The sequence below is a fragment of the Rhinopithecus roxellana genome, chromosome 11 (genome assembly GCF_007565055.1).
Source record: "Rhinopithecus roxellana isolate Shanxi Qingling chromosome 11, ASM756505v1, whole genome shotgun sequence".
In the NCBI taxonomy this organism is placed as follows: Eukaryota; Metazoa; Chordata; class Mammalia; order Primates; family Cercopithecidae; genus Rhinopithecus; species Rhinopithecus roxellana.
The window spans coordinates 129,416,496-129,438,172 of NC_044559.1; the positions used below are offsets into that span (position 1 = coordinate 129,416,496).

Here is a 21,677-nt window from a genome sequence, read left to right on the forward strand (position 1 = left end):
CAGCAAACCCCATCATAAGAAAGGGAGAAATGTAAATTTCAAAATAGATATATAAATATTCGGTGGCCCAGTGTTCCATTAGTCATTTATATTCCTGACTTTGGAATGCAAAAATGTAAATCCAGGGCCCTTCTACAGTCAGAAGTCACCCAGGGTTCATATAATAATCTCTCTGACAAGGACTAAGCTGTGGCTGGCAATAAAACCTAGGGGGCCAATAAGCTCACGAAATATGCTGGGAGAAAACAAGGGAGAGATACACTCTCAACCTCAAATGGGGGTAGAGAGAGATTGACTGACATGTCAAACCCATCCCACCTAGTCAGAGATTTCCCTGATGCAATGGGGGCGTAAGGACAGAGCTGATTTACTCACTGACAAGCCTACATCCCTGTAAGCAGAATGCTCCAGAGCTCATTCTCGAGGTTCTGAAGGGCATGGCATTTTTTTCCTGATTTACTGCCATTTTATCGCTGCAAGAAATGGACACAGCACAGATGCCCATAGTTCTAAATGAAGGTAAGTGATGTCCTTGATGCAAGCTCTTCTAATGTTCTCCTTAAAAAGGAAATCATTAAGAGTTACATCAGATCGAGTCTGATCTAATATATTAGGGGTGAGGGAAGTGAAAGGAGAGAGGTGTAAATACCATAAAGCCAAAGAAATGGAAATCCCTCCAGTACAGCCCCATGGAGGGCAAGTGCAGAAGCACACACTAGCCCTGTCATTCCTGAATGTGGGAGAGAAGCAGGACATCCAGGAACGAGGAACAGAAGGAGATGATCTACTTCAACCTGCTTAAGACAGAGAGGAAACTAAGGCACAGAGGACCATGTGTCAAGATCACACAGCTGATAAGAAGTACATTTGGCCCAGACCTGAACCTACTAATTGACTCCCAGGGTTAGGGGTTGGGTTAGCATTAACTTTGGCCTTCACACCAGGTTATATTTGTTACAATTCCTCTCCACTTCATTTCTGTTCCACAGGGAATTTGGCACTCTAGCATATACTGACACAAAGCCCACCCCTCAAGTTTAGGAATTAGAGAAGTGATTGATAGCCTATATGTGGCTGAGGTAGAAGATACATTTTAGGAGGTATACAGAACAAATATATGTAAATCATTTTAATAGCAATATGCAATATTATGTAACCTAGGGACTTCATGAACATTAATTAGAACAAAATAAGAGAAGTATTTAAGACATTTTAAAAGTGAACTGATTTCAAGGAAAACACCGACTAAATAATAATACAGGGCTCAATAGACTGGGTACCATTCTAGAAACATCCTCAACATGTTTTCCAAGTCAGTTGTGTCAAATGAGACATTTCACACAAAACTGGTGATTTTACTCACAAGATTGACAGCTATAGATGGAATCCACATCTTCATTCCAGAATATTATGTTTATAATGGAATATTATTTGGCCATCAAAAAGAATGTATTTCTGAAACATGCTTCTACATGGATAAACTTTGTTTTCAAGGTTTATGTCCATAAGCTAGACATAAAAGGACAGATATTGCATGATTCCACTTACATGAAGCAGATAGGCAAATTCATAGAGGCAGAAATAGAAGAGAGGTTACCAGGGCTGGAAAGTGGAGAAAGAGGGGGTTACTGCTTAATAATTATAGAGTTTCTATTGGAGTGATAAAAAAGGGTTTGGAAATAAATAGTTGTGATGGTCGCACAATACTTTGAATATCATTAATCCCACTGAATTGTATGCTTAAAAGTTTAAATGGTAGGTTTTTTATATATATTTTTACCACAATTTTAAAAGTTATAGTGTAATATGTCAGCAATCATTGAATTATATAATTTAAATGGGTAAATGATATAGTACATGAATTATACCTGAAAATAGCTGTTTAAAAAACTATGTGCATAAAGTTAAGGATATTCTTGCCAAGAAAGGAAGCTGCATATGGTGACCTGTGGAAATTCATCTCAACTATGGGAATGCCATTCTTTATCATGGCATCTGGTCTATCATGCCCCAAAGAGTCCCTATAGAAGGAGGCATGACTATCTTGGGTCTATCTAAGGGAGGTCAGTTACAATTTGAATTTATCAGCACTCTTGATAATGTGTCCCTCCTGTATCATTTTCCCATAAGAGCTTTCTGGGAAACTCCAGCCTGTATTAATTGGATCATCACCCGGAGACTGAATGTTCTCCAGAATCAAAACAAACTCATCTCCTGTTACAAGTCTAGTTTTTAAATTCTAACCTGTGAAATTCTGAAATTAAGTTTCAAATTGTCATCCATTCAATTTATGTAAATATACTAGGGCATTTCTCAAAACTCATCAAAAATGCCACTTTGTAATAAATATAAAATAGTAATAATCTAATTAACTCAAGGTCTAATATACTGAGTTATAAATAAAGAGGCAAGATAGCCTAGTGTCACAGACATGGAATTTAGTAGACAGACCTAAGCTGAAGCCCCAGCTGTTCTACCTCCTCACTTTTCTTACTTTCCTGCACTTAGTTTCCTATTTGAAAAATTGAGATAATGACTCTTTCCTCAAACAGGTATTGTGAGAACTAAATTAGATAATATGATGAAGAGCACAATATTACTGCATATAGCAAATGTTCTATAAATAGTAGTTAAATACGTATTCATAAACACATAAAAGCAACACAGGATCTAGAGAAAGAAGAGTTGGTAAATAAGAAATTATCAGTCTTCCTCTAGCAGCTAACAGGTAATCCTGTCTTTGCAAAGGAGTATTCTGTGGAGAAACAGGTGTAAATCTCCAGATTCTAACATTATAGGATGAAATGGCTTAAGAACATATCCAATTACCTTTATTACAAAAAAGATGATTATTATTATACTACGAATATTAGTGTGAATATTTATTGTATACTTATTATATGCCAAGCATTTTCATACACATTTTTTTATTATCCTGGTTAATCCTCCCAACAACTCTATGAAGTAAGTGCTCTTAGTATCTCATTTTCTAGATCAGTTAATCAAGGCTTAAAGAGGGTAAATAACCGGTCTGAGATCATGTAGAGATTAAGGGTGATGGCCAGGATTCCAAACGCAGGCTATTTGACTTGTAACCTTAACAGCTATGCCATCGTCCATTCTTACTTAGAAATCTTGCAGATGATTAATTTACTTTGTCAGTTAGCCTAATACCAAGACAGAAGGTACCTAGAATGCAAATGTAAACAGTTTGGTGGTTTCCTGAACATCACCCCTCACGCAAACGGAAATAAGATGTTAGTCTGGCCGGGCGCGGTGGCTCAAGCCTGTAATCCCAGCACTTTGGGAGGCCGAGACGGGCAGATCACGAGGTCAGGAGATCGAGACCATCCTGGCTAGCACGGTGAAACCCCGTCTCTACTAAAAATACAAAAACTAGCCGGGCGAGGTGGCGGGCGCCTGTAGTCCCAGCTACTTGGGAGGCTGAGGCAGGAGAATGGCGTAAACCCGGGAGGCGGAGCTTGCAGTGAGCTGAGATCTGGCCACTGCACTCCAGCCTGGGCGACAGAGCAAGACTCCGCCTCAAAAAAAAAAAAAAAAAAAAAGATGTTAGTCTTTTGGTCTGTAAATTAGTTTCTTAGACATGAACTAATAAGGCCATTTCTAACATGTGAATGACTAGTAATAACATCAAACCAACACACATGGAAAGCTGAAGATCTGACTCTTCCCCAACAATAACCAATGTACAGTCACCTTGGGACTCAGCCCATAAGGGCCTGATGAGTCTTCTGTGACCATTTCCCCAGCACTCTCAAGTATAAACACTGGGCTCCATACCAAGCCTCCCCTGTGCTTGCTATAGACATCTAAAACTTCCTGACCATGTGGAAAGTGAGGAGCACTTCCTGAGAATGGTCCTACCGTTGGAGAAGGGCCCAGGTCCCTGTGTGCTCCCAGGACAGGGAAGGCAGAATTTGGCTGCACTAAGTGTGAGCACATGAAAAGAAGCAACTCTATTAACCAGGGCTCAATAGTGCTTGATGAGAACCACTGAGCCCTATATTGATTGTGAAGCGCCTATAGCTGCTGATGCTTGACAGATGGCACTCAACTTTCAGCCTGGGTGGAAGAGCAATAATAAAAACTTTGCCCTCAAAGAAAGAACTCCAAACTGTTATTCAACCTTTCCTTTGGAAATGTAAGTCTTCTCCTTAGAAACATGAATAAGGTACAGAGAATGGCTAAAAGATGAGGAAAGACATAAATTGGATGGGATCAACAATTTCCTGCTTCTGCCTCCTGCTGTTCACACACTCAGTCACACAGAGTGCCCCTGTGCAGGCCCCAGAGGTCATGGGGATCAAATATAAGTTTTGAAAGTTGAAGAGGGAGAATCCATTTCAAATGACTTAGAGGATAACTGTCACTGAAATTAATATGGTTGGAATGTTTAAAATTGCCACAGGTTCCTTCACTTTTGAAAGGTGTCAGGCCCCTGTCTTGAACGCTGCATGTCTGTCTGTGATACCTCAATGAAAGGTTGCATTATCACAGACAGTTTCAGGCTAAGGAAAGCTTATTTAATTTACTGAGCTGCACATAGAAATTGGCAAAGATGAGTCCAAAAGGTTAAGCATGGGGCATGATTCTTACCTCTCTTCATTTCCCATAGTACTATACTGTCCCATTAAATTTTCCTTTCACAAAGGTGCCTGAAAATATGTTTTACATTTCTCCATGCGTACCTTTCTGTTTAGTACTCAGGACTCCTCTCCCAAAGAATTAAAACAGATGAGAGATGAGACATAGAAATCTGCTCCTCTCCTATGGGATAAAGCTGGAATTTAAGAGAGCAAAATCTGAAGTGCTAAATTGAGCAAACAGCATGAGAAGCAGTCGAGCTGATTGAAATACTTGCAGTGGACATGCCTTCAACTACAATGACTATGCCACTTGCAAATGGAAAACACATTATTTCAATCTGCTTCCTCTTTTTGTTTGTTTGTTTGTTTGTTTGTTTTTTAGACAAAGTCTTGCTCTGTCACCCAGGTTGGAGTGTAGCAGTACAATCTCAGCTCACTGCAACCTAGGCCTCCTGGGTTCAAGCAATTCTCATGCCTCAGCCTCCCAAGTAAGTGGGACTACAGGCATGTACCACCACGCCTGGCTAATTTTTTGCATTTTTAGTAGAGACAGGGTTTTGCTATGTTGGCCAGGCTGGTCTTGAACTCCTGGGCTCAAGTGATCTGCCAGTCTTGGCCTCCCAAAGTGTTGGGATTACAGGCATGAGCCATCATGCCTGGCCTCAACCTGCTTCCTTTCAACATTAAAGGTAAATGAACATATTACTGCTAAAAGGGGGAATAAAAAGTAAATGAAGTCAGATTCTCAGGTTTCCCTTAGAGTGAATGGAACCCTTCCAAATGGCAGTAGTTGCAAGGTTTAGCTCTTGCAAGATTACCTACGAATGAGTTACGATGACAGCAAATCCATCATTATTATGAAGGCAGAGTTTTAGATGGTTGAATAGAGCTTTCCATTCTTTTTTAACCTGTAGCAGAAGACATCAGAGTTGACAGAGGTTTTGCCACTATAACATAGGAGGGCCTCTGAGTTACACTTTTATCCCTCTCAGGGTCACCTATCACCAAAATCAATTTATTTCTTTGTTTCAATATTTATTCATGTTCAACATTTTACCCCTACATATTATTCTTGCTCCTACATAGCATTCTTCCACTTGAGCCTATTCGTGCTTTCTACATAGCAAGCACTATGCAAGATGGATCCAAGAATGAACAAGCTCCCATCCCTGCCTCGGCTTATAGTCCAATGGGACAAAACATTGTAAATATGTGAGATGAGTTATGTAGAAGCTTGAGCAATGTGCTATGGAAGAATATCTTACTGAGTCTAAAAGGCAAAAAAGATAAAGTAACCATCATGCAAACTTGGAAAGAATGCCTCAGTAGAATCATCACCAAATTAAAATAGCACATCAACTCCATTTTTTTCTATTTTGATTTTTCTTTGAATTTCATATTGCTGTAAACTGATAAAAATTTTTTGCAAAAGCATAAGAAAGACAGAATGAGATAAACTGATGATCTTTTTTTAAAAAAAAAAAAAGTTTGTTGGAAATTCCTTTTGTGGTCCCAGATTATAATAAAGCACATTGAAACACTTCATCAGAAACAAGTTTGCCTTGTAATCAACTTTCTAGAGATGAAAAGGTGACCCAAGAGGTATCTTCCAACGTAAAGATCAATCATTTAATGTTTGGAACGTATCCTTCTGAAGATAGCATTTGAATTTTTTTTCAATTTGAAAATGAGATTATAAACAACTACAAAGAAGACTTTCCCCAAAATGCTAATGTTAACAATATTGCAAAGTTCTATGAAAATGATTCTATTTCCTTACGAGGAAAATTATGTTAGGGCACACAACATGTATATTCTGTAGAGAAAATGGTTAGCAAGGGCTTAAGAAAGGGCAAATGGCTGGCAACAATCAGGCACAGCAGCAATCAGGTGCAGCAGCAATTAGGCACAGGCCAGAGCCAGCCGTGGAAACAGAGTGTCACAAGCCACCCTGGCCAGCATGACTTCCCCCTGGTAAGCTTGCTAGAAAGCATGAATTTGTCAAGAGGATTCACTTTGCGGAAAAAAACAGGGGTCAGCAGAACCTCAAAACAAAAGGCCATGGATTTGGAAGCTTGGGAAAGAATCTGTACAGAAGAAGTTAGTGCCCGTTCTCCAAGCCTAGGGCCAAGTAAGTTGTAGAGGAAAGATGTTGAATAACCCAAGACCAATCAGAGAAGATGCAAGTGCCGAACACATATATGCCAGAGAGTTATTTGAGATCAGTTACCCTAATCTTTCACTTGACAGAAGATGTGGCTGAGACCCAGAAATGGGAAAAGACTTATAAACGTCCCACAGTGCCAGAGCCAGAACCTAAACCTGAATGCCAAGTGACTGTACTTTCCATCACCCCACTTTGTTCTTTTCACTGAGAATCATTCAGAAAATAAAGCATGCTGATGAGAAGTGGGTGCATGAGTGGAGCAGGTTGGGAGCATGAGGCTAGCATGAGTGAATACTGGTGGTAAAGATTTCAGTCACTGAGAACCCAGCTGATTCCTGATTCTAGATTATATGCATTTGAAGGCTTTTGGTTTTCTTTAAGAAATGTAGTCTCACGTTGTTGTCCAGGCTGGAGTACAGTGGCATGCACATACCCTGAATTCCTAGGCTCAAGTGATCCTCCCAACTCTGCCTCCTGGATAGTTGGGACTACCAGTGCATACCACCATATCTGACTAATTTATTTTTTATTTTTTTAGAGATGGGGTCTTGCTATGTTGCCCAGGGTGGCCTTGAATTCCTAACCTCAATGATCCTCCCACCTCAGTCTCTCAAGTAGCTGAGATTGCATGAGGCTTGTTTTCTAATTTTATTGCCAACAATTTTGTTCCCCACTAATCTTTTTCCTTCTCCAACAACTCCATAAACCTATCAAGATGGCTCAAATGTCATTCTAAATTTGTTTTTTAGTCATAATCCACCTGTTGTGCACATGTGGCTCATCAACGGGTTTACATGATGGGTTTATCCTGCAGAAATGTTATCTATCTTTTTAAGTATGTGTATAAAAATGTTTTTGCACATATGACTTTCAAAAAATATGTAAAGCAAATATTTAAAGTTCAACTTGCAGACTCATTATTGAAGGTATGTGTGTTGCTTTTCAAGGCTTATGAGAAGTGAGTTTAAATAACAATAAACCTAAGTAGAAATGCCTAAATCTAATTATCTCCTTGATACTATGACCTAAGCACAAGAGTGTAGGCAAAGGCTCTTATTTTTGCATGTCCAGCGTTAATTCACTCTTCATTTCATAACAACCAGGGTGTCTTTTTTTTTTTTTTTTAGAACCAGTGCTTTCCACCTTTCTTTTCATATGATTCTGATGGACCTGAGCTCAGTTCCTGGTATGAGGTGTGGGTCTGACCCAGGTGATTAGTTCAAACATTGAAACGCAAGCCAGCTGGGTGCAGTGGCTCATGCCTTTAACCAGCACTTTGGGAGGCCAAGACAGGTGGATCACGAGGTCAGGAGATCGAGACCATTCTGGCTAACATGGTGAAACCCTGTCTCTATTAAAAAATGCAAAAAAAAAAAAAATTTAGCCAGGCGTGGTGGCAGGCGCCTGTAGTCCCAGCTACTCAGGAGACTGAGGCAGGAGAATGGCATGAACCCAGGAGGCAGAGCTTGCAGTAAGCTGAGATCACAGCACTGGGCGACAAAGTGAGACCCTGTCTCAAAAAAAAAAAGAAAAAAGAAGAAGAAGAAGAAGAAAAAAAAAGAAAAAGAAAGAAAAGAAATGCAAGCCAATCCAGCCAATAAAAGTCAGTCTTCAAATTTTGTCTTGAACTATTGGAAAGAGCTCTCTTTCCAGTGGGGTTGCTAAGCTGGCAAGAAGTAATCCATTTGCTGATATTGGCCATCTTATCAAAATTTATTTATTAAAAATGCTCACTTCAGTGGTACCTATACTCAAATTATAACGATACAGAGAAGATTAGCATGGCCCCTGCACAAGGATGGCATATGAATTTGTGTAGTTCATATATTTAAGAGAAGGAAAAGGGTGCAGAAAACATACTTAATGAATTAATAGCTGAAAATTTTCCAAGTCTTGAGAGAAAGATAGACATCCAGATCCAGTAAGATCAAGGAACTCCAAATAGAGTCACTCCAAACAGGTTTTCTTGGAAGCACATTATACTCAAATTGTCAAAAGTCAAAGACAAAGATTGAATCCTAAAAACAGCAAGAGAAAAGCATCAAGTCACATATAAGGGAACCCTCATTACATTAATAATGGGTTCTCAGCAGAAACCTTATAGGCCAAGAGAGAATGGGATGACATATTCAAAGTACTAAAAGAAAAAAAAATGCCAGCCAAGAATATTATACCTAGCAAAGCTATCCTTTAGAAATTAAGGAGAAACAAAATCTTTTTCAGACAAGCTAAAACTAAGTGGATTTATCACCACTAGATTGGCCTTACAAGAAATTCTCAAGGAAGCCTTACATCTGGAAAATAATAATCACCATCATGAAAACATGCAAAAAATGGCTATAAAACTTGCTGGTAGAGACAATACACAAGGAAGAAAGAGAAAAGAAGCAAGGCAATACACAAAAGTAAAAGAGAAACCTGTCACTACAGAGAACATCCAAGTGCAAAATTAAATAATAAGTGAGGAAGTAAAGAACAAGACATACCAAACAACCAGGAAACAATGAATAAAATGACAAGAGTAAGTCCTCACCTATCAATAATAACCTTGGATGTAAATGGATTAAATTATCCAATTAAAAAACACAGACAAGATGAATGGATTTAAAAAGAAAAAGATCCAATTATATGCTGTTGACAAGAGACTCACCCTCACCTCACATGTAAAGACATCTATAGACTTGAACTGAAGAGATGGAAAAAGATATCCCACACTAGGAGAAACCAAAAACAAGCATAAGTAGCTACACTTATATCAGTCAAAACAGACTTCAAGTCAAAGTTCTAAAAAGAGATAAAGAAGGATATTATACAACAAAGGAATCAATTAAGCAAGAGAATATAAGAATTATAAATATATATGCACCCAACACCAGAGCACTGAAATATTATTAGATCTAAAGGGAGAGATAGACCCCAATACAATAATAGCTGGGGACTTCAACACCTTACTCTCAGCATTGGACAGATCATCTAGAAAGAAAATCAACAAGGAAACATTGGAATTAAACTGCACCAGAGACCAAATGGCCTTAACAGACATTTAAGTAACATTTTACCCAACAGCTACAGAATACACATTCTTATCAGCAGATGCAACATTCTCTGGGATAGACCATATGTTACGCCACAAAACAAGTCTCAACAAATTTTGATCAATCAAAATTATATCAAGCATCTTCTCAGACAACAATAGAATAAAACTGGAAGTCAATAACAAAAGGAATGCTGGAAACTGTACGGATACATGGAAATCAAACAACATACTCCTGAACAACCAATGAGTGAAGGAAAAAATTAAGAATGAAAAGGGGCAAATGATCTGAACAGACATTGCTCAAAAGAAGACATACAATTGGCCAAGAAATATATTTTCAAATACTCAACATCACTAATCATCAAGGAAACATAAATCAAAACACCAATGAGATATCATCTCACCCCAGTTAGGATGGCCATTATCAAAAAGACAAAAAATAACAAATGTTGGTAAGGACAGAGAAAAAAGGGAACTCTTTACACTATTGGTGGGAATGTAAATTAGTACAGCCACTATGGAGAACAGTATCAAGATTCCTTAAAAACTACAAATAAAACTACCATATGATCCAGAAATCCTTCTACTAAGAATGTATATAAAGGAAAGGAAATCATCATATCAAAAAGACATCTGCACTCCCATGTTTATTTGAAGCACTATTCACAATAGGCAAGATACGGACTCAGCCTAGGTATCCAACAACAGAATAGTAGATAAAGAAAATGTGGTATATATACACACAAAGGAATATCACTCAGCCATAAAAATAAATTAAATCCTGTCATTCATGGCAACATGGATAAAACTGGAGGATATTATGTTAAGTGAAATAAGTCAGGAACAGAACTAACTAAACACCACATGTTCTCACTCATATTGTGGAAGCTAAAAAAAGATGATCTCATAGAAATGAAAAGTGGAAGAGATAATACAAGAGGCTGGGAAGGGTAAAGCAAAGAGAGGGTTAGGGAGATTTGTTAAAGGGATGAAAAATTACAGCCAGATAAGAGGAATAATTTCTCATGTTAAAAAAATTATAGAATGAGTACAGTTAACAATAATATATTATATCATTCCAAACAGCTAGAAGAAGGATATTGAATGTTCCCAACATAAAGAAATGAAAAATGTTTGAGATGAGGGATAAGCTAATTACACTGATCTGATCATGCAATACATTATATGTATTGAAACATCAATAGGTATCCCATAAATATGTACAAGTATTATATGCCAAGTAAAAAAATACATTTAATTTTAAAAGGCTACATGAACTACATAAAAAAGTAGAACTGAGACAAAGTATGCAGATGGAAATTACTGCCAATGTTACTTGAATACCTGGAGATAACACAACCCTTATGGGTAGGTGATAGATTATTCACAAAAAATGCTGCAAAAAGGGTAGGTGGTAGATTATTCACAAAAAAATGCTGCAAAAATTCCTTTTCCCTCTATATATTCTTCCCTGATCAATGTAACCTTACTGCTCTTCCATCAAGAGGTAGAGTCTGGTTCTCCACCACTCATATGTGGACTTGGCCATGTAACATGTTTTGTCCAATTAGTCATTAACAAATGTTATACAAGTAAATGCCTAAAAGGTACTTGAGCATGGAGCTTTTCCTTCTCCTGTTAGAGGAACCTTTCTCCCACCAGGTAACACGCCCAGGCTAGCTTCCTGGAAGAAGAGAGATCACATGGAAAGCGATTCCAGCCATCTCAGCTGAGCCCCAGACATGTGAGGCCATTTGCGACCATACAGCCCCAACTGAGTCCGTCCAGATAGGAACCATCCAGCCAACCCACAGGACTGTGACCTTATATATAACTAATATTTTAAGCCATTAAATTTTGAGGTGGTTTGTTGCAAAATAAAAGGTAATTAATAAAGTATCAAATTACATATTTTTTCAGCAATTTGAATTGTTTTATCATCTGTAACCAAAATAAAAATAAAAATACCCAGTGCTGGCCGGCCGTGGTGGCTCACACCTGTAATCCCAGCACTTTGGGAGGCTGAGGCAGGCGTACTACCTGAGGTCAGGAGTTCGAGACCAGCCTGGCCAACATGGTGAAACCCCATCTCTACTAAAAATACAAAAATTAGCTGGGCGTGGTGGCGGACACCTGTATTCCCAGCTACTCAGGAGGCTGAGGCAGGAGAATCACTTAAACCTGGGAGCCAGAGGTTTCAGCAAGCTGAGATCATGCCATTGCACTCCAGCCTGGGCAACAAGAGTGAGACTTTGTCTCAAAAAAAAAAAAAAAAAAAAAAATACCCAGTGCCATAGCTAGCATATTTGATACCCAGAACAGATAATTATTAATACCCCCTTCCTCCATAAAACAAAATTCTTTTCAGTTATAATCATGTAATTAGTAATTATTCTTTTTTCTTCATTTGCTTTTATTTTGAAATAATTAACAACTAAAAAGAAAATTAAATTTCTAATGTAAAGCTATTATTCGAATATATTTGAGTTCTTCATGCATAAACTTAAATTTGTACTTACCAAAGAAAAAATAGTACACTTCATGGTTTGTATTTTATTGTTTTAAATATTAAATACAAGTAAATGCTCCAAGTAGTCTCACTGAATGACAGAACTAACTCAAGACCTGTTTCTTTATCTCTCAATCATTTTTCTATGACTGCCTAGTTCAAATATCTTGTTCAAATGCAGAAATATATGCTACCAAGGTTTTAGAGATACTGACTGTGATGTGATCTCTAATAATTCCAAACCACTATGAATTTATAGCTAAGTTCATGTATGCTAAGGCTTCCTGGAGAGCTAGGAGTTCTCCAGATTAACTCCATGTAGAATACAATGTGTCTTAAAAGATAAACTTTTAACTGTGTTAAAATATAATAAATATTAACAATAATAGTCATTATTTTAAAATACAACAGAACTCCTGGCAATTACTTAGACTGACAGCTTTTTTCCAAAGACGAGTATTTTTATCACTTTAATTGCCTGAATTGCCAGTACATCGTGATAATAGAATATACACAAAATTTTAGTTGGTTTTATTATTGTTTCAAAGTTTTCCACAAACAATGCATCCCCTCATTGTCTGTACCTGGAGTAGACCACTCTCATCCCCCCTGCCCTTGATATGCCACTGGGAATAACACTGGAAGTCAGCTTCATTCATGTTGAGAATGATATTCTCCAAAGGACTCCAACTGAAGCACAACAGAAGTGTTTAATGAATATGTTTGCATGTGGGAGAAAATTCCCAGCAAGATAATTTCAATATTGACCTAAAATTTCCAAATTTCCTAGAAAGAGAAATGAAGATCATTGATGGCTTTAAGCATTTCAGCACAGTGACCAGGTAGAACTAAGTTTTCACTGGAAGAAAACGTGCTTAAATAGTCTTCACTGTGATACTCTATTGCAATTTACTGTAAAATCCTTCTAATTCCAGAAAATTTTTATGGTTCTCTGGACCAAGACAAGCCAACAAACAATAACTTATTTCCAATTAATTTCCAATTAATCATACATACCTTTAAGGTGAGTTCCCTCTTTCAGGATTCAGGTAAAGCCCCAGATTTTCTTGAGAGAGTTAAAGATATTACACAATGAGTCATAGAATTAGAAGAATAAAACTGATCACATGATGCCATTGATCTATATAAACCTATTCCCATTGAATGTCCATTTGACTTGACTACATATTTTATTCATCTGCTTTATAGCTGGTCGGTTGTATCTTAGTAAATCAATCCCCTTCAGACTGAAACATATTTTATTCTCTCCAATATGTGCCTTTCTGCTACATTTTATTCCATTTGGTATACTTCCTAATCAATTCTTTTGTGAGCTTCATTTCATTCAGCACAATGTATCCGTTGTTAGGATTTATTTCTTTCAGAATGATTTAAATCTATTTTGCTCGATGCTGCTTTAAAGCTACTATATGCACTATCAATTCCCATCCACTGGGCCATGTGGTCTGGTTCATACACCATCTTCTTGGTTGAGGAAAGATGTACTTTCCTAGCTTGGTCTGATGTGAAATGACAGTTGCTTTTTATCTATCCTGGCAATGGCTGTGGACTGAATAATAAGAATGATATGTAGGCATGTGTAGGAATGCCAGTGTATTACAGGTACCCAAGGTTGAGATGGGTAACAGTGGGCTCCTAATATCCTTAGTATGAAGTCATCCTTCAGAATCTATGCTTCTAAAATTCTAGGTATCATTTCCAACAGAGGAAATGCAACACACAATCATCAAGCACTCTCGTAAATCCTTGCTGACTTAAAGGACAGCGGAAGGTTGCCTCCTTTAGTAGTATTAATTGTAAGTCACTTTTAATTTTGGTTGGCCCCAAACTTTATGTTCTTTCTTAGTCTTCAAAAGTTCATTTTGCACCATAAAATTATTTTATTTTTCATAGAGAAAAAAACAAAAGGCAATGAAAGACATTTGATTTTAATGACCTTTTTGGTGACTCACCTTCTAATTAATAGAAAACTAGAAAAGGTCTGGGGGAAAGCCCAAAGAGGTGAACGAATAAAAGGACAAATCATGTTGCTGGCTATGAGCAGATCAGTTAATTTGAAAGGCTGAGTGTAAATAGGGAAAGCCTGGAAGGTTAGTCTAAAACAGTACGTTGAAGTCAAGGTTAAGTGGACCTTAGAAGCCAGGCTAAGGGTTTGTGGCTGTATCCCAAATGTGAGGAGGAGGTCCTGAAGGTTTTTGAACAGGGAGTTGACATGATACAAGGACATTGTTCCTATAAAACTGGTCCTAACTTCCTAAAATAAAAGGAACTTGAACTAAACCCATGGTGATGGGTCATCATGCCCAGAATGTGACAGTGGAGGAGAACACCTTGTTCAAAAGAAAGGTATTTCCAATAGAGAGAGGGGAGAGAAGAAGAGGTGAAGAGGGAAAATCCTTTTTGGAAACCAGGAAAATTAGGCAGACGTGCATTTAGTGAACATATTTAAAACGTAGCAACATAATATATATTATATAGCAGAACAAATGCCAACATGATCAAACTTATAAAATAAAAAGATTGGTGGCATGGAAGACATGAGACCCCTAGGAGAAAGTGACCGTGCCTAATTGGAGATAACTTTGCATATTTTGGAACACAAATATATGAATACTCTTGATTGGATTTGCTTTATTTTTAAGAGACTATGGCATTTCAGTATAGTATAGTATAGTATAGTATAGTATAGTATAGTATAGTATAGTATAGTATAGTATTTCCACAGATATTGATCCTAATAGGACATGAAATTCCAGAAGGAAGGATGCTACTAAAAGTGAAATTCTGAGTATATAATTATGAAAACTGACAACAAGGAAGGTTGGGGAAGCTTAAGGATGGGGAAGCAGTGAAAGAAACCAAACTAATATAATTGTACGGGGCACATTCTAGTGAACTCAGATTTTACGAAGTCACTTATGAAAACAATGCTCAAAGGAAGAAAGTAAGTCTACTGTTGGAAAATGGTTTTTAAAAAAAGAAATCCCAAATGACAGAGAAAAGGCAGAATGATTAAAACTAAGCTCTTATTTTGTCATTATTTTCTCCATCGTGAAATTATATCTTTAGGCTAGACGGATGAGTGAAAAGTAAAAAAGAAAAAAGAAATGAAAGAATGAGGCCCTAGAGAGCTTACGAGACATAGGAGAAGCCTGGTCTCTAGACCTATACAAGTAGTATCTTATTTTACAATAGCAACAATAAAAAAATTCTTATAGATCTGATCATGGAAACAATGTTACTAATATTTGAAAAAATAAAGATCAAAAGCAAATTTGGGCAAATATCTTATTTTCGTTGATTTTTTTAAGGAGGAACAAGATTCTAAAAATAATAAGATACTAAAATTGTGAAAAATTATATTAAATATATGATATATGAGCACATTGAAAAGATAGTAGTGACTTGTAAGAGCTAGTACACCTTTTTACCTAGAATGAGTAAGGCCAAATCAATCTCTCTCTCTCTCTCTCTCTCTTCTCCACTCCCTTTCTCTCTGTCTCTCTCCCTGCCTTCTAGTTCTGTCTTTTAGAAACAGTTATTCAGCTGGTAGATCAGTGAGACCATAAACATTATACATTGATTTCAATAAGGCATCTAACAAAAATCCTCCATGATATTGCTTTGCAACAAATAAAATAAATGAGATGCAGGTCAATTTATAGCAGATCAATTAACTACACCAAAAAAAAAAAAAAAATGTTGATCCATGAATCAATGTCCTTAAATCTACCCTCAGGACTCTATCCTTGCCTCCAGATTGTTGAATAAAACCCAGAAATTTGTGTTCCAACAATAGGCTAAACCCAAGGACCCATAATATGCAAAAGAAAGCAAAAGTACCCACTTAGATCTAAAAACTCAATTTCCCAAGCAAGGGAGGGGAGAGTTTTTCTGGGCAGTAGCTTAAAAAATAAAAGCCCAGCAGGCACTGGTTGACTCTGAGCTCTATCACAATAACACGTGGCAGATGCCTGGCCTCCCTGGAAGTTGCCCCGCTCATACACAACTGTCTGCATGTCCTGGGTGGGATGTGGGATGAAATGTTTCTTCCAGTCCTCAGGTTCCACGACTCTAATATCAGTATGAATCCCCGCCTGGTGACCTGTGTGAGTATTGCTAAACAATCGCAGAGGAAGAATTGCAGAAAACGAAGGCGATTACAAGTGTTTCTAAAGCCACTGATTTTATCACAAGCCACATACAGAAACCTTCCCAATATCTGCTGATTACCAGAAGGTACTGATCCTCCAGTATCTAGCAGTAGGGACATACACCCCAGCTGACCAAACCATGAGTTTAAGACAGGCAGAAAAACCTAACATCTCCCTGCCATGACAAAGGCAACTAGAATTGCCAAATCCTATACACAAAACATTTAATTTATAACAGTTAAAACCTGGCCTCTGACCAAGTCCAAAAGAACTATGTCTTATTTCACTTGCTCTTGAATATGTCTCTTTCAGAGATAAATGGCTCTGCTCTTGGCCAGTCCTCCCCTCTGTGTGGTGTTTTGTTTAGCTGGGCTTATGACAAGCCAAGAGTTGATGCATCTGCTTGAATGTGTAATTTACCTCTCTGGTCAACTTAGCTTTTTTTTCCTTGACAATATTATGTCAAACAATCACATCACAACTGGCTCTGATCTCTTTGTTGTTAGCTAATAAATTAAAGAGTATTTATTATCTGCAATCCTTTTTTCCTCTTTTAATGGTGACACATTTGTGGTGAATTACAGGGCAGCTTTATAAACTAGGCTCCAGGCCAGTCTCAGGCCCTGCGTCCATGTGAACGTTCCTTCTCCCGGTTGGCCTCTCAGACTGGTGGTAAATCAAGGCAGCTGTCACAGCACACTAAGTTAGTGTGCGTCATTGGGGAGAGCAGGAAGCATTGGGGGTATAATTCTGTCCATCAAACTAATATGTTATATCAGTAGCTTTGTAATCTTCTGCCATAACTTATGGGAAGTGACACCTAAGAATTCACTTTGAAGGCAATGTGTTTCTTAGACTTTAAGTCAAAACAGACCCGATTCACAGCAACAGTTCCTCTGTTTACATGAGTGGATTTCTAGTGCCAGGGAACCAGGTCCCTATCAATGTGGCAGTATTTAACACGCTCCACCACCGGCTGGATTCTGTTTACAGCCCTCAGGGCAGGATTTGTAAACTTTTCAAACAGGGTTTCTTCTCTTCTTTTTGTTACCTTGCCTTAACCTCCAGTAGCGGGATAGATAAACATGCTCCTTGAATGTTATCATGACAAAGCAAACCTCTGACAGACGGGAATGAATGGGTGACCCATTTCCCTTGTCCGGTCCCCTTCAACCTTTGTCTTGACAAATGTGGGAAATGGCTCTGGAGGACAGAAGAATACTCACAGCACTATGATAGCAGTGTCAGCCTTGTGCTGTTGCTAAATGTCCACATGGTACTTAGACGTGACGGGAGATAACCTTCAATGGACAGTGTGCTTTTCTAAGTTGTGACATCAGTGTGACCAAACTTAGACCGTGCGTCCTCTGAAAGCAATGTCTTATTTTCTAGGATTTGCTGTTGGATTGCCCCTGTCTTCCCCCTTCTCTCATCCTTGGCTGTTTTTCTCAGCAGGCCAATGAGAGAAGCCTTTTGGGGAAGATTAAGTAGTTTTGTGAGCTGCCATCTGATGGAAAAGAAATCTACAAGAACTGTTCAAAGGAGCTCTTCCTCCCCCAGGCACAAGACTAAATATGCACAGTAAAGAAATTTGAAAAATGCCTGCCCTTGCCATCCCCAATACCCCTTTGATTGATAGCAGAGAGGGTTTGCTATGATAATTCTACTTTGACAGGTCCCAGGCATAAATCCCACAAAGTTGTTGCTCTAGTTTGACAACCTTGGAGGGCTCCAGTTAGGAATAGGAAACAGGCCTCTATTTTTCACCCTCAATGCTCCTTCAGGTGCAAAGAAAAGACCGTATGGAAAAAATAAATTCTTATCTAAGGGGGAAACCAAATTCAAAGCAGTTTTAGTACTTATTCATCAGAAAGAATGTCCAATGGAGAAAGATGTGACCTCAGTCCTACTTCTTCAAACTTAAATTTAAATGCTCCAAATACAAGATTTGAAACCTATTCATGATGAGAAATGGATGGATACCCTTTTTTCATTTTTTGGTTTTCCAAAGTTATCTTAGTATTCTCCTTCAAGGTCAGCCTAGAAATGTACCATAACATTTTAAAAAATCATTACTTACAAATGAAAGTACATACACATCCTAATATCCATAATTTACCATCAAAAGCTTGCAATGTGCCACCCGCTGTAACTCATTTTATCCACTCAATTTTCATAACCACTTTAAACGAGTAAAGTCTCAATTTACAGGAATGCAGTTAAAAAGAGAGTCAAACTAATGAATTTTTTCCAGGAGACATCTTTCAATCTTGCTTCACAAAATGCCAGGGGATCTTTGGCAATCAGTGCACCTTCCCGCTCCCCTTCTCCAACTGAAGAATGATAACTCAGCAATGAGAACCCTAGTCATGAAATCATATTCAACTGTGTTAAATGAAAAATTTGCGGCCGACTGAGGTGGCTCACACCTGTAATCCCAGCACTTTGGGAGGCCAAGGCAGGTGGATCACCTGAAGTCAGAAGTTCAAGACCAACGTAGCCAACATGCTGAAACCTCATTACTACTAAAATTACAAAAAGAAAACTAGCCGGACGAGGTGGCACATGCCTGTAATCCCAGCTGGCTGAGGCAAGAGAATCACTTGAACCTGGGAGGCTGAAGTTGCAGTGAGCGAAGATCGTGCTATTGCACTCCAGCCTGGGCAACAAGAGTGAAACTGTCTCAAAAAATAAATAAAAATATATAAATAAATAAATAATTCGTGGTTTGCTATAAGTTGACTAGGGAATTAAATTAAACAGAACCCATTTTCCAAGCATTTCAGTTGATCTACCTAGAAATGCAGTATTGTGACCTATTAAAAATTAATAAGTGATCAAACCCAAGCAAATATTTAAAAAGAAGCAATACTTTCTATTTCTTTAAAATTTTTCAGAAGGTGAATATTTTCCTTCCAGTTGTCTGCCTCTTTGAATGTGAGACACAGTTTTCTCTTGGCTGTAGGATTCCATTCCCATATTAAGAAAGGGTTCATAAAACTCTAATACCGTAAGAGTAGATTCCTCCTCCTTCATGGGTGCCATCGGAGTTCTGCAGAAAATCTGCACCTACTGAGAGCCGCCAACAGGGAAGAAAGAATCCAGTCTTGGAATACTCAGTAAAAGTTGGTTATTTAATAGGACTAAAACACAAGGACTTCACCCTGGATCATGAATTGAACCTCCTTTTCTAGGGTCAGTATTTTATGACAGAAGCATCTCACTGAGAATCTAGCCACCTGCTAGGAGTACTGAAGCATAGCTTTGCCAAGAAAGTCGGTGAGGAAAGCAAGAATAGAAAACAGCAAGCCGCCCATAAAAATGGGGAGTAATATCTGAGTTGTTTAAGTCGTAGAGCAGCTTGAGCAAATCTCAAGAAAAAGAAACTTGCTACATAATTCTTTCTCACTCCATTGCCCCTCTAAATAGCAAACAGGATATGAGTCCTTGTAAATACCTATAAATTTTCAGGGAGAAAAACAAGTCTGATCTTTGTGTACAGAGTTCTAGGCTGGAAGGAACATGGTTAGATTTCTGTTTCCCTTAGAGGAAGATGCCAGAACAGCATTTTCCCATCAAGTGTTGATAAGAAAGGCATTTAGCATTTCATATGATGAGGCTGCTGTGAGTGGGTGGTATGACATGATAAATTATGGCCAATGTCATATTAAAAATTACAGGCCCTTCCATACATGCTCACTCTGTTTTCAAGCCAATGATACGTTATCCGGCACAAAGCCGTCCGCTGTGGCTGATGTGATAGAGATGTTCCTCTCCCAGAAAAAGTTTAGAATTCTCCAAGGTTTAGAGGTGATGGCCATCTTTGTAGTCCACAAGCAAAAATTAAACCGAACTCATACTTTCTGCAAATGTAGCTCTGGTTACGTCTGACTTCCCACCTTGATCCATGTCCTTCCCTCAGGCATTCAATCTACTTCTCTGAAATATAAGCACAAAATCTGGGGCTAGGAAGGCATTTTAAAATTAGAAAATCATCTTCATCCAACCCTAAAGAGGAATCTCTCAGGATGTTAAGATATGTTTTTGACGGACTCTTCAGAGACTCCCAAAGAGAGAGCTTGCTCTTGAGGAAGATGCGGCTAGGGTTGGAGTCTGGTGAAGTATTGCCTAGATAAGTTAAGGAACTCTGAAAAACCTGACATGAAGTCAACAACTGCCCAGATCAGGGTATCTCAACCTCAACACTATTAATATTTCGGACTTGATCACTCTTGGTTGTGGGGACTGTCCTGTGCATGGTAGGATGTTCGGCAGCATCCCTAGCTGATATCCACTACATGTCAGTAGCATACTTCTGCCCTGGGGGTACAAAAGTTAAAAATGTATCCAGACATGATTAAATGACTCTTGGGAGTCAAAATAGCTCCTAATTGACAGCCACTGTCCTGGACTACTGGGGTAAGGTCATTCTACTGAATCTCTGCAGGCCACATGTTTTCCAATGAAGACGGCTGGATTCACAAGCATATATGGAACCTGTGTCCTTTCCCCATTATTTGAGGAAACATGATAGGACTGCATATAACAATACCCTTCCACTTGGACATTTTAGCAAAAATGCAGGTGCCTTCACTGTTGGTTCAGAGAGTCTCTGCTGGGATGACTTTTGTCTGCTCCAGATATTCTCAATCTCTGGAAGGCTCCCCAATCTCTTTACATGGCAGTCTCAGAATGTCAAAAAGAGGGTAGGGCCCCACATGCAGATGCTTTCTAAGCCTCTGATACATCATGTTTGCTAATGCCCTACTGACCGGAACAAGTCACAAGGTCAAGCCCCGATTCAAGGGGTGGGTAAAGAAACTCTACTCTTGATAGGAGGAATATTACAGACACCTTGCTGGGCGGGGGGCCGGGGGGAATCATGCATAAAGGGATGGAATAAAAGTGGCCATTTTTAACAATCTATCATACTAGGTGAATGGATTTCATAGCAAGTACTTTTCTAGCCAGAGTATTCCAGTTTTATCCACAGCTGAATCTCTCAAAAGGATCTATAATTATTTTCCAAAGAGCAAATGTGTTTGGTTGTCACAGAGGCCCTGGGCTCTGAAATGGTTTGCTCAGTCTCCTTCAACTAAGCTCACTCCATAGGGTTTCATGGTTAATAGCCAGACTACCTTGCCCAATGTTAAGGATGTTACCTCAGATTCTGAGAAACCGC

At 38.5% G+C, this 21,677-nt stretch overlaps 1 protein-coding gene and 1 non-coding gene across 6 annotated transcripts in view; one reads left to right on the forward strand and one right to left on the reverse strand.

Moving 5' to 3' along the window:
- Nucleotides 1-21,677, reverse strand: part of LRMDA (leucine rich melanocyte differentiation associated) — a 1,147,456-nt gene that overhangs the window by 306,731 nt on the left and 819,048 nt on the right. The window lies entirely within an intron of this gene.
- LOC115900510 lies at nt 8,503-8,604 on the forward strand. Its single transcript, XR_004060194.1, has one exon. It is a non-coding gene; the product is annotated as a U6 spliceosomal RNA (small nuclear RNA).